The sequence below is a fragment of the Somniosus microcephalus genome, chromosome 4 (assembly GCF_052327205.1).
Source record: "Somniosus microcephalus isolate GS21.2 chromosome 4, FLI_Smic_1.0, whole genome shotgun sequence".
Classification (NCBI taxonomy): Eukaryota; Metazoa; Chordata; class Chondrichthyes; order Squaliformes; family Somniosidae; genus Somniosus; species Somniosus microcephalus.
In genome coordinates this window covers 57,363,285-57,375,034 of record NC_140990.1, presented here as the reverse complement: position 1 = coordinate 57,375,034, position 11,750 = coordinate 57,363,285, and positions in this window count along the sequence as shown.

Here is an 11,750-nt window from a genome sequence, read left to right as displayed (position 1 = left end):
ACACTAGGGGCTCAGCTCCACGACCACAACATTTATCTCAAAGATGATCTGATAAACCCATCAGCTTCTCCCCTGGACACAGGTCCTGAAGGACAGGGAGTGTCTCTGATATTTTGGTTGGTGTCGTTGATCAAGTTTAAACACCTCGCTCACATCTCCTCTCACCCTGCTTTGTTCGAATGAGAAGTGCCCCAGTTTCTCTCGTCTCTCCTCCTGGGAAAGAGAAGTTCACCTCAGTTAGAAACTCAAACAGGGGCTTCACTGCAGACAGGCCATCATGAGGAAACATTTCTTTACCCAGCGAGTTATTTCGACCTGAAATGCACTGCCTGAAAGGGTGGAGGAAGCAGATTCAAGAGTAACTTTCAAAAGGCAATTGGATAAGTATTTGAAGGGAAAACATTTACCGGGATATGGGGAAAGAGCAAGGGAGTGGGACTAATTGGATAGCTCTCCCAAAGAGCTGGCACAAGCATGATGGGCCGAATGGCTGCCTTTTGTGCTGTATCATTCTATGATTCTCTGATAACTAAAGCCTCTCATCCGTGTATAACCTCAGTGAATTTATTCTGCAGCCTCTCTGTGGCCCCGACATCCTTCCTAGTGTAAGATGCCCAAAACTTATACTAACTGCAGCCGAACCGATGATTTTGTTTTCTACGCCCCATTTATTAAAAACCTCGGCTAACATTTTTAAACCACTTTATAAACTTGCCCTCCAACTTTTACAGATTTGTGTATTTGATCTCCCTGTAGATTTTAGAGATACTAACATAACATGGTTAAAATACATTGAGATCATAAGTCTGATATAATGTGTATTTTGGGAAAGAGAAGTTTAGTCTGAGTTAGAAACTCAAACAGGCGTTTCACTGCAGACAGGTCGCCATGGCAACACTGATAAGACATTCCATTCACTGAATCAACTGGTTGGAATCTGTAATCAGATCAGGGGAAAGAACAGGTTTTGTCTGTTATTAACCACAATATAAGCTTAGAATCATAGAATGGTTACAGCACAGGAGGAGGCCATTCAGCCCATCGAGCCCGTGCCAGCTCTCTGCAAGATCACTTCAGCGAGTCCCACTCCCTGCCCCTTCCCCGTAACCCTGCAAATTTCTTTACTTCAGGTACTTATCCAATTCCCTTTTGAAAGCTGTGATTGAATCTGCCTCCACCACCCTTTCAGGCAGTGCATTCCAGATCCTAACCACTCGCTGCGTAAAAAAGTTTTTCCTCACGTCGCCTTTGGTTCTTTTGCCCATCACCTTAAACCTGTGTCCTCTGGTTCTCGGCCCTTCCGCCAATGGGAACAGTTTCTCTCTATCTACTCTGTCCAGAACCCTCATGATTTTGAACACCTCCATCAAATCTCCTCTCAACTTTCTCTGCTCTAAGGAGAGCAACCCCAGCTTCTCCAGTCTATCCACGTAACTGAAGTCCCTCATCCCTGGAATCATTCTCATAAATCTTTTCTGCACCCTCTCTAAGGCCTTCACATCCTTCCTAAAGTGCGGTGCCCAGAATTGGGAACAATACTCCAGCTGAGGCCGAGCCAGTGTTTTATGAAGGTTCATCATAACTTCCTTGCTTTTGGACTCTGTGCCTTCCTTGCTTTTGTTGCCTCTTGTTGCTGGCTCCAGGCACCGGAGCGGTTCCTGTGTGTTCAGCTCTCAGCTGCAGTCAGTACCTGGGCCGGGCTCAGCACTGTTGTGTCCGTGTATAATAAGACACAGACTGCAGGAGAAACGGTACAACAGTTGTTTACTAAACGTGGCTCACACTGGAACTGCCTGTACAGAGTACTACTCAGTGCTATATACAGGTGTGGTCCCTGCCGGTACTACAGTATACATGAGCTGTAAAAAGTAGTTCCCCCCCCCCTTAAAGGTATATACATTACAAGCACTTTACCCAGCACATCTCTGTCCACATTGTCATACTTGACACAGAGGGGCTGCGCAAGTTTCTTGTCCACATCGGTCAGGGCGAGAGGTCCCGACCACTCGTACAAGTCTACGGGCATGTTGCGGCCGCACTGCGGACAGCCCGGGCTTAGGCTGCATGAGCTGGAGCTGCGTGAGCTACACTGGAGAATGTTGAGATTCCAGAAATAGTGGGGAACCAAGGGGCTAATGAGAGTGAGGAACTTAAAGTAATTCATATCAGACCAGAAAAAGTACTTGAGAAACTAACGGGACTAAAAGCCAACAAATCCCCTGGACCTGATGGCCTACATCCTAAGGTTCTAAGAGAGGTGGCTGCGGAGATAGTGGATGCATTGGTCGTGATCTTCCAAAATTCACTAGATTCTGGAAATGTCCTTGTGGATTGGAAGATAGCAAATGTAACCCCGCTATTCAAGAAAGGAGGGAGAGAGAAAACAGGGATCCACAGGCCAGTTAGCCTGACATCAGTCATCGGGAAAATGCTGGAATCCATTATTAAGGAAGTGGAACAGGGCACTTAGAAAATGATAATATGATAGAAACATAGAAACATAGAAGATAGGAGCAGGAGTAGGCCATTCGGCCCTTCGAGCCTGCTCCGCCATTCAATGAGATCATGGCTGATCATCCAAATTCAGTACCCTGTCCCTGCCTTCTCGCCATATCCCTTGATCCCTTTAGCCTCAAGAAATATATCCAACTTTCTTGAATATATTTAATGAACTGGCCTCCACCGCCCTCTGTGGCAGAGAATTCAACAGGTTCACCACTCTGGGTGAAGAAATTCCTCCTCATTTCAGTCCTAAATGGCTTACCCCTTATCCTTAGACTATGACCCCTGGTTCTGGACTCCCCGGCCATCAGAAACATCCTTTCTGCATCTAGTCTGTCCAGACCTGACAGAATTTTATAGGTTTCGATGAGATCCCCTCTCAACCTTCTAAACTCCAGTGAGTATAAGCCCAATTGACACAATCTCTCCTCGTACGTCATTCCTGCCATCCCAGGTATCAGCCTGGTGAATCTTCGCTGCACTCCCTCCATGGCAAGAACGTCCTTCCTCAGGTAAGGTGACCAAAACTGCACACAATACTCAAGGTGCGGTCTCATCAAGGCCCTGTACAACTGCAGCAAGACATCCTTGTTCTTGTACTCGAACCCTCTTGCTACGAAGGCCAACATACCATTTGCCTTCTTAACCGCCTGCTGCACCTGCATGCTTACCTTCAGCGACTGGTGCACAAGAGCACCCAGGTCTATTTGCACTTTCCCTTCCCCCAATCTATTGCCATTCAAATAATAATCTGCCTTCCTGTTTTTGCCACCAGAGTGGATAACCTCACATTTATCCACATTATAGTGCATTTGCCATGTTTCTGCCCAATCACCCAACCTGTCCAAATCGTACTGGAGTTTCATGACATCCTCCTCACAGCATACCCTCCCACCCAGCTTTGTGTCATCTGCAAATTTGGAGATATTACATCCAATTCCCTTGTCCAGATCATTAATATATATTGTGAACCTAGGACCGATCCTTGTTGTACCCCACTAGTCACTGCCTGCCACTCGGAAAATGACCCGTTTATTCCAACTGCTTTCTGTCCGCCAACCAGTTCTCTATCCAAGTCAATACCTTGCCCCCAATCCCATGTGCCTTAATTTTGCACGCTAATCTCTTATGCGGGACCTTATCGAAAGCCTTCTGAAAGTCCAAATACACCACATCCACTGGTTCTCCCTTATCTATTTTACCAGTTACATCCTCAAAAAATTCCAGTAGATTAGTCAAGCATGATTTACCTTTTGTAAATCCATGTTGACTTTGTTCAATCCTGTCACTGCTTTCCAAGTGCTCTGCTATTACATCTTTTATAATAGACTCTAGCATTTTCCCCACTACCGATGTCAGGCTTACCGGTCTATAATTCCCTGCTTTTTCTCTACCACCTTTTTTGAATAGTGGGGTAACATTAGCTACCCTCCAATCCATGGGTACTGTTCCAGAGTCTATCGAGTTCTGGAAGATGACCAGCAATGCATCTACTATTTCCAGGGCCACTTCCTTAAGTACCCTGGGATGTAGATTATCAGGCCCTGGGGATTTATCGGCCTTCAGTCCCATCTATTTTCCTAACACCATTTCCCTACAAATACTGATTTCTTTCAGTTCCACCCTTTCATCAGACCCTATGTTCCCCGGCATCTCTGGGAGGTTATTTGTGTCCTCCTTTGTGAAGACAGAACCAAAATATGTATTTAGTTGGTCTGCCATTTCTTTGCTCCCCATTATAAATTCCCCCGATTCTGACTGCAAGGGACCTATGCTTGACTTCACCAATCTTTTTCTCTTTACATATCTATAAAAGCTTTTACAGTCAGTTTTTATGTTCCCTGAAAGCTTACTCTCATATTCTATTTTCCCTTTCTTAATTAATCCCTTTGTCCTCCTTTGTTGAATCCTAAACTGCTCCCAATCCTCAGGATTATTGCTTTTTCTGGCCAATTTGTATGTGCTCTCCTTGGATCTTATGCTATCCCTAATTTCCCTTGTTAGCCACAGTTGAGTCACCTTTTTTGTTTTATTTTTATGCCAAACTGGGATGAACAACTTCTGTAGTTCATCCATTCGGTCTTTGAAACATAGAAACATAGAAGATAGGAGCAGGAGTAGGCCATTCGGCCCTTCGAGCCTGCTCCACCATTCAACGAGATCATGGCTGATCATCCAAACCCTAGCACCCGGTCCCTACACCGACAGCCATCCCACCCAAGCCCTATCCCCGTAACCCCATGTTTGCCATTGCCTATCCACCATCAACCCTTTGAGTGCCATTCCCCAATCAATCCTACCCAACTCGCTCCTCAGACCATCGTAGTTTCCTTTATTTAAATTGAGGACCCTAGTTTCTGAGTCAACTGCTTCATTCTCCACCTTAATGAAGAATTCGATCATATTATGATCGCTCCGACCCAAGGGGCCTCGTACAACAAGATTGCTAATTAATCCTTTCTCGTTACATAATACCCAGTCTAAGATGGCCTGATCTCTGGTTGGTTCCTCGACATATTGGTCTCGGAAACCATCCCGTAAACACTCCAGGAATTCCTCCTCCACAGTATTGTTACTAATTTGGTTAGCCCAATCTATATGTAAATTAAAGTCACCCATGATGACTGCTGTGCCCTTATTGCACGCTTCTTTAATTTCCCTTTTAATGCCATCCCCAACCTCCGCCTTACTGTTGGGAGGTCTATATCCCACTCCCACTAATGTTTTTTTCCCCTTAGTATTTCTCAATTCTACCCATACAGATTCCACCACATCAGAGCTAATATCCTTCATTACAATTGTATTAATCCCTTCTTTAACCAGTAATGCTACCCCTCCTCCCTTTCCTTTTTGCCTATCTTTCCTGAATATCGAATACCCCTGGATGTTGAGTTCCCAGCCTTGGCTGTCCTTGAGCCACGTTTCCGTAATCCCAACCAAATCATATTCGTTTACCTCTATTTGCGCAGCCAATTCATCCACCTTATTACAAATGCTCCTCGCATTAAGACACAAAGCCTTCAGGCTTGTTTTTTTAACGCTCTTAGACCTATTAGAATTATTATTTACTGTGGCCACATTTGATTTAAACAGTTGATTTCTCTGACTGCCACTTTTGTTTTTCTCCTTCCTATCTTTTGCTTTTATCCTTTTTTCCCTTTCCTCTGTCTCCCTGCTCAGGTTCCCAACCCTTTCCATTTTAGTTTAAACCCTCCCCCACAGCCCTAGCAAACACTCCCCATAGGACATCGGTTCCAGTCCTGCCCAGGTGCAGACCGTTCGGTTTGAACTGGTCCCAACTCCCCCAGAACTGGTTCCAATGTCCCAGGAACTTGAATCCCTCCCCCTGGCACCATTCCTCTAGCCACGTAGTCATCTGAAGTATCCTTCTATTTCTACTCTGACTAGCACGTGGCACTGGTAGCAATCCTGAGATTACTACCTTTGAGGTCCTGTTTTTTAATTTACCTCCTAATTCCCTAGATACCGCTTTTAGGACCTCATCCCGCTTTTTACCTATATCGTTGGTGCCTATATGCACCATGACAACTGGCTGTTCACCCTCCCCTTCCAAGATGTTCTGCAGCCGCTCGGAGACATCCTTGACCCTTGCACCAGGGAGGTAACACACCATCCTGGAGTCTCGTTTGCGGCCGCAGAAATGCCTATCTATTCCCCTTACAATTGAATCCCCTATTACTATAGCTCTACCACTCTTTTTCCTCCCATTCTGTGCAGCTGAGCCACCCCTGGTGCCAGGAAGTTGGCTGCTGCTGCCTTCCTCTGATAAGCCATCGCCCCCAACAGTACTCAAAGTGGTATATCTGTTGGAGAGGGGGATGGCCACAGGCGACCCCTGCACTACCTGCCTGCGCCTAGTACTCTGCCTGTTGGTCACCCGTTCCCTTTCTTCCTGTCCAACCTCTACCTGCGGTGTGTCCAACTCCGTAAATGTGCTATTCACGATGTCCCGAGCATCGTGAGTGCTCCAGTATGCATCCAATCGCAGCTCCAGTGCCGCAATGCGGTCTGTCAGTAGCTGCAGCTGGGTGCACTTCCTGCACATGTAGTTGTCAGGGACACAGGAAGTGTCCATGAGTTCCCACATCTCGCAGGAGGAGCAGATCACAGGGCCGGGCTGTCCTGCCATGACTTACCCTTTAATTAATTGAGTTTAAATTAAATCAATCAATCCCACTAATTACACTACAGTTAAATAGTTTACCAACAGTCCCCGCTACACCAGAGAGACCTTAGAAACTATAAAACAGAGTTAAAGTTTAAAAAGAGAGAAATATTCACCAACCAATCACTTACCTGCTTCCTGCTGACGTCACACTTGGATTACTTTTTACCTCTCTCCCGGAACCTGGATTGGTCGGGCCTCTGGTGATCCCTCGCAGGTCCGCTACCTCTCCGGTCTCAGGGCTCTGGGCCTCGCTGCCTCGGGCTGCTGTTTAAGTAGCTCCGCCGCCTCTGGTGATCCCTCGCAGGTCCGCTGCCTCTCCGGTCTCGGGGCTCTGGGCCTCGCTGCCTCGGGCTGCTGTTTAAGTACCTCCGCCGCCTCTGGTGATCCCTCGCAGGTCCGCTGCCTCTCTGGTCTCGGGGCTCTGGGCCTCGCTGCCTCGGGCTGCTGTTTAAGTAGCTCCGCTGCCTCTGGTGCTCCCTCACAGGTCCGCTGCCTCTCCGGTCTCGGGGCTCTGGGCCTCGCTGCCTCGGGCTGCTGTTTAAGTAGCTCCGCCGCCTCTGGTGCTCCCTCGCAGGTCTGCTGCCTCTCTGGTCTCGGGGCTCTGGGCCTCGCTGCCTCGGGCTGCTGTTTAAGTAGCTCCGCCGCCTCTGGTGATCCCTCGCAGGTCCGCTGCCACTCCGGTCTCGGGGCTCTGGGCCTCGCTGCCTCGGGCTGCTCTTTAAGTTGCTCCGCCGCCTCTGGTGATCCCTCGCAGGTCCGCTGCCTTTCCGGTCTCGGGGCTCTGGGCCTCACTGCTTCGGGCTGCTGTTTAAGTACCTCCGCCACCTCTGGTGATCCCTCGCAGGTCTCGGGTCTCTGGGCCTCGCTGCCTCGGGCTGCTGTTTAAGTACCTCCGCCGCCTCTGGTGATCCCTCGCAGGTCCGCTGCCTCTCCGGTCTCGGGGCTCTGATTTAGGCAAAGTCAGCATGGTTTTATGAAAGGGAAATCGTATTTGAAAAATGTATTAGAGTTTTTTGAGAATGTAACTAGCAGAGTTGATAAAGGGGAACCAGTGGATGTAGTTGGATTTCCAAAAGGCATTCGGTAAGGTACCACATAAAGGGTTGTTACACATGGGGTTGGGGGTAATATGTTATCATGGAGAGAGGAATGGTTAACAGACAGAAAACTGAGAGTAGGGAGAAATGGGTCATTTTCCTGTTGGCAGGCTGTAACTAGTGGGGTACCGCAAGGATCAGTGTTGGGGCCTCAGCTATTTACAATCTATATTAATGACCTAGATGAAGGGACCGAGTGTAATGTATCCAAGTTTGCTGGTGATACAAAGCTAGGTGGGACAGCAAGCTGTGAGGAGAACACAGAGTCTGCAAAGGGAGATAGATAGACTGAGTGAGTGGGCAGTAAGGTGGTAGATGGAGTATAATGTGGGGAAATGTGAGGTTATTCACTTTGGTAGGAAGAATAGAAAAACAGAATATTGTTAAGGTGAGAAACTATTAAATGTTGGACCTGAAACGTTAACTCTGTTTCTCTCTCCACAGATGCTGCCTGGCCTGCTGAGTTTTTCCAGCATTTTCTGTTGTTATTTCAGATTCCCAGCATCCGCAGTATTTTGCTATTGTATTAAATGTTGGTGTTGAGAGAGATTTAGGTGTCCTCGTACAAGAAACTCAGAGAGTGTAGCCAGTTCCTGCAGCAAGAACGCATTCAACTCAAATGATACCAACATTAAAGGGTCAAACGGCTGGTCTGTAAGGGCAGTTTTGTGAAATTGACCAATCATAAGAAACTGACCAAACTTCGTATCCCAGCATCACCTGAGGAACCAGCGAGACTTTTAAAGGGAATGTGTAATACACGCTCTGGATTAAACAGCATAAGAACCACAGACACGACACCTTTTACTTCATGAATATGCTAATCAAGGAAGTGGCTGGAACAATCGAACCACACAATGGCCTGTGTTTGTGTAAATTCAACTGACTGTCCTGTCCAGCAAAACTCCTCGCTCCAGCTGTTAACCACACTTACAATTGGCTCCACCGAGTCTGGAACATCTTTTGGAAATGTTAATTTCAGGATTGTCGCTGGATTGAAACCCATTCACTAACCTTCAGTGTGGAAGCAAGTCATCCTCGGTTCCGAGGGACTGCCTAAGAAGAAGAAGAACCTTTCAAACTGATGATAAGCAAGGAAGTGCTTTGTGTGATAATGGTCGAACATCCAACAGGATGAAGACATTTCTTTTTGTATTGTAAGGTTTGAAATCGAACAGAATGGCAGAAAAACAAGATTAAGATGGTACAATCAAAAGGGGAAGGGTTTGTGTCAATCTATTGTCACGGGCTTTGATCTTTTGTATTATAAAAGGGTGTTTAGAAAGGGAACAGGGCAACTTGTGAGGAAATTGCGGAGAGTTTGATCACCCGTACAGATGGAAACAGACTCCTCCACTTGATCGCCGGGGTGAGTGGTGTTTGAAATTAAATAAAGGAAACGGTGTATGTTGGTATTGTTTGGAGTTATAAGGGAATAGTGCATTGATGTTTGTATGTTATTGGTAGTACAATAAATAGTTAAAGACAGACTGAGTTGTACTGAGTTTCTGAGCCTTGACCATTTTACTCCACCCAGAAGGGGTTCAAGTCGGATTCTGGAATTATAAGACGGGAGGTGCGCATTCACCCACCAACAAGAGTTAGCATTCAGATACAGCAAGCAATTAGAAAGGCAAATGGCATGTTGGCCTTTATTGCAAGGGGGTTGGAGTATAAGAGTAAGGAAGTCTGGCTCCAATTGTACAGGGCCTTGGTGAGACCACACCTGGAGTACTGTGCACAGCTTTGGTCTCCTTATCTAAGGAAGGATATACTTGCCTTGGAGGCGGGGCAACGAAGGTTCACTAGATTGATTCCTGGGGTGAGAGGGCTGTCCTATGATGAGAGATTGTGTAGATTGGGCCGATACTCTCTGGAGTTTAGAAGAATGAGAGGTGATCTCATTCAAACATACAAGATTCTGAAGGGGATTGACAGGGTAGATGCTGAGAGGTTGTTTCCCCTGGCTGGAGAGTCTAGAACTAGGGGTCATAGTCTGAGGATAAGGGATCGACCATTTAGGACTGAGATGAGGAGGAATTTCTTCACTCAGAGGGTTGTGAATCTTTGGAATTCTCTGCCCCAGAGGGCTGTGAATGCTGAGTCTTTGAGTATATTCAAGGCTGAGATCGATAGATTTTTGGACTCTAGGGAAAGCAAGGGATATGGGGATAGGGTGTGTAAGCGAGGAAAAATCTGGAAGGTAAAACAGAACTAACAGACTCAGGCGTTACCCAGACCAATAGTTTTATTACGTGTGCACACGGGAGAACTATCTCAGCTACCCTTAGCTGGAGACGTCGTTCTCAAAAGAAAATGTGAAAATACAGCATAGTTGTACATTTTATTAGGCAACGCCCACTTATTACTAATGAGGGTGTGTACATGAGAATATTGCTATTTCATTGGTTTACATGGTTAATCAATCAACTATTAGGCCTGCCCTTTGAACTCCAGTGATCTCTGGATACGTCAGTAAGAGCTTATGGACTGTGGGGGGCTTCATTCTAACTTCTGCTAACTTAATTATGTAACCAGGTGACCAGCCTTCAAGGTCTTATCTGCAGAGACTTTGTCAATGTGCCTTTGTACTTTTATCTCTTCCAGGAGCAGGCCCCCCCTCTCAGCATTTACTCAGTGTAATTATAAGTAGCTTGTAATTATAAGTAGATTGTAATTATTAGATTGTAAGTATGAGTAGATTGTAATTATGTCCTTGGTCAGCTAAACTCATTTAGTCTAAAAGGGTTAACCCAGCCAAGTATCCCACGGTGCTTTGCGTTTGTTTTCCAGCCTAACGAAACTGAATGGTACCTTTCAGACAGTTTTATACCGGTCGAATATTGAGGCCTACCCCTTTATATCCCCTAAACCAAATTTTATCCTAACAATCCCCCCTTTTGGCCCTTGGCTAAGCCCAAGGTAGCCAACCCTTATCCGTCACCCATGTTTGCCCATAGGTATGCCCCGCTTAGTGTTGCCCTTTTGCAAGCACCGAGGCATCCCCTGGATACTTACATATGCAAGATGCTGTACCTCATCTAACCAGGTTCCCTTCGTGGTGGCCACCAGTCCGGGTGGAAGAGAGGCAGAACATCTGATAGTCCTATCAAACTATGATTGTCTCCCCTTTTATATGCACCTTATCCCGGTAGTTACTCCTCCCGGTACCACTCAGACGTGTTCTTTGTTGGGATCAAAGAGATACTGGGGACATTCTCACCCAGGCTCTGTTTTACTGCCCTTGTCAACCTTTTCATCCTCTGCCGACGACATTTATTACAGGCCATGAAAATCAAGAAGTACATTACAACAAATTGCACTACTACTAATACATGTGGAATTAATCTAATACAAGGATGGATCTGTATATTCAGTCCCCAACTCCAGAGGTCATCCCACCAAGTGGTGATTTTAATTTGATCAATGTCATGCTTAATGTTCTTATTGTTCTGTTGTAGGTTATAATAAACCTTCTGGGAGAGGCGTATCTCCATTCGCAATACTTTCAAGTGTTCAGGCAATGGGGGTATCGGATACCCAAATGTGTTCTGATAATCCTTTAAGTCTTTCTTGATATCTTTAGAAACTTGTAAGGTGGTGAGGTTATACTGGTGTATCTCCACCAATTCCTCGTGTCCAATCCGTGCCAGGATTTCAGGAGTGAAGCAGAACTCTGAACTTGGAGTATCACAAGTTAGATTGGCATATTTAAACATTTTAAAATTAGTTGTAACACAATATTCACCCTTTCTGGCATATGCCACTTGAGTGGGTTTTAAATCCGCCTCTAGGGCCTCCATGGTACAGTTAATATCCTGATTGGTACCAGTATTGTTAAACCCACACTGTGCCTCTGGGCTGTGCCCAATACTATGTGGACATATGGTGATAGCATGTCTAGTAACACATCCCTCCAATATTGTTCCAGCCAAATTCCCTTTAATCTTTACAGCATATGG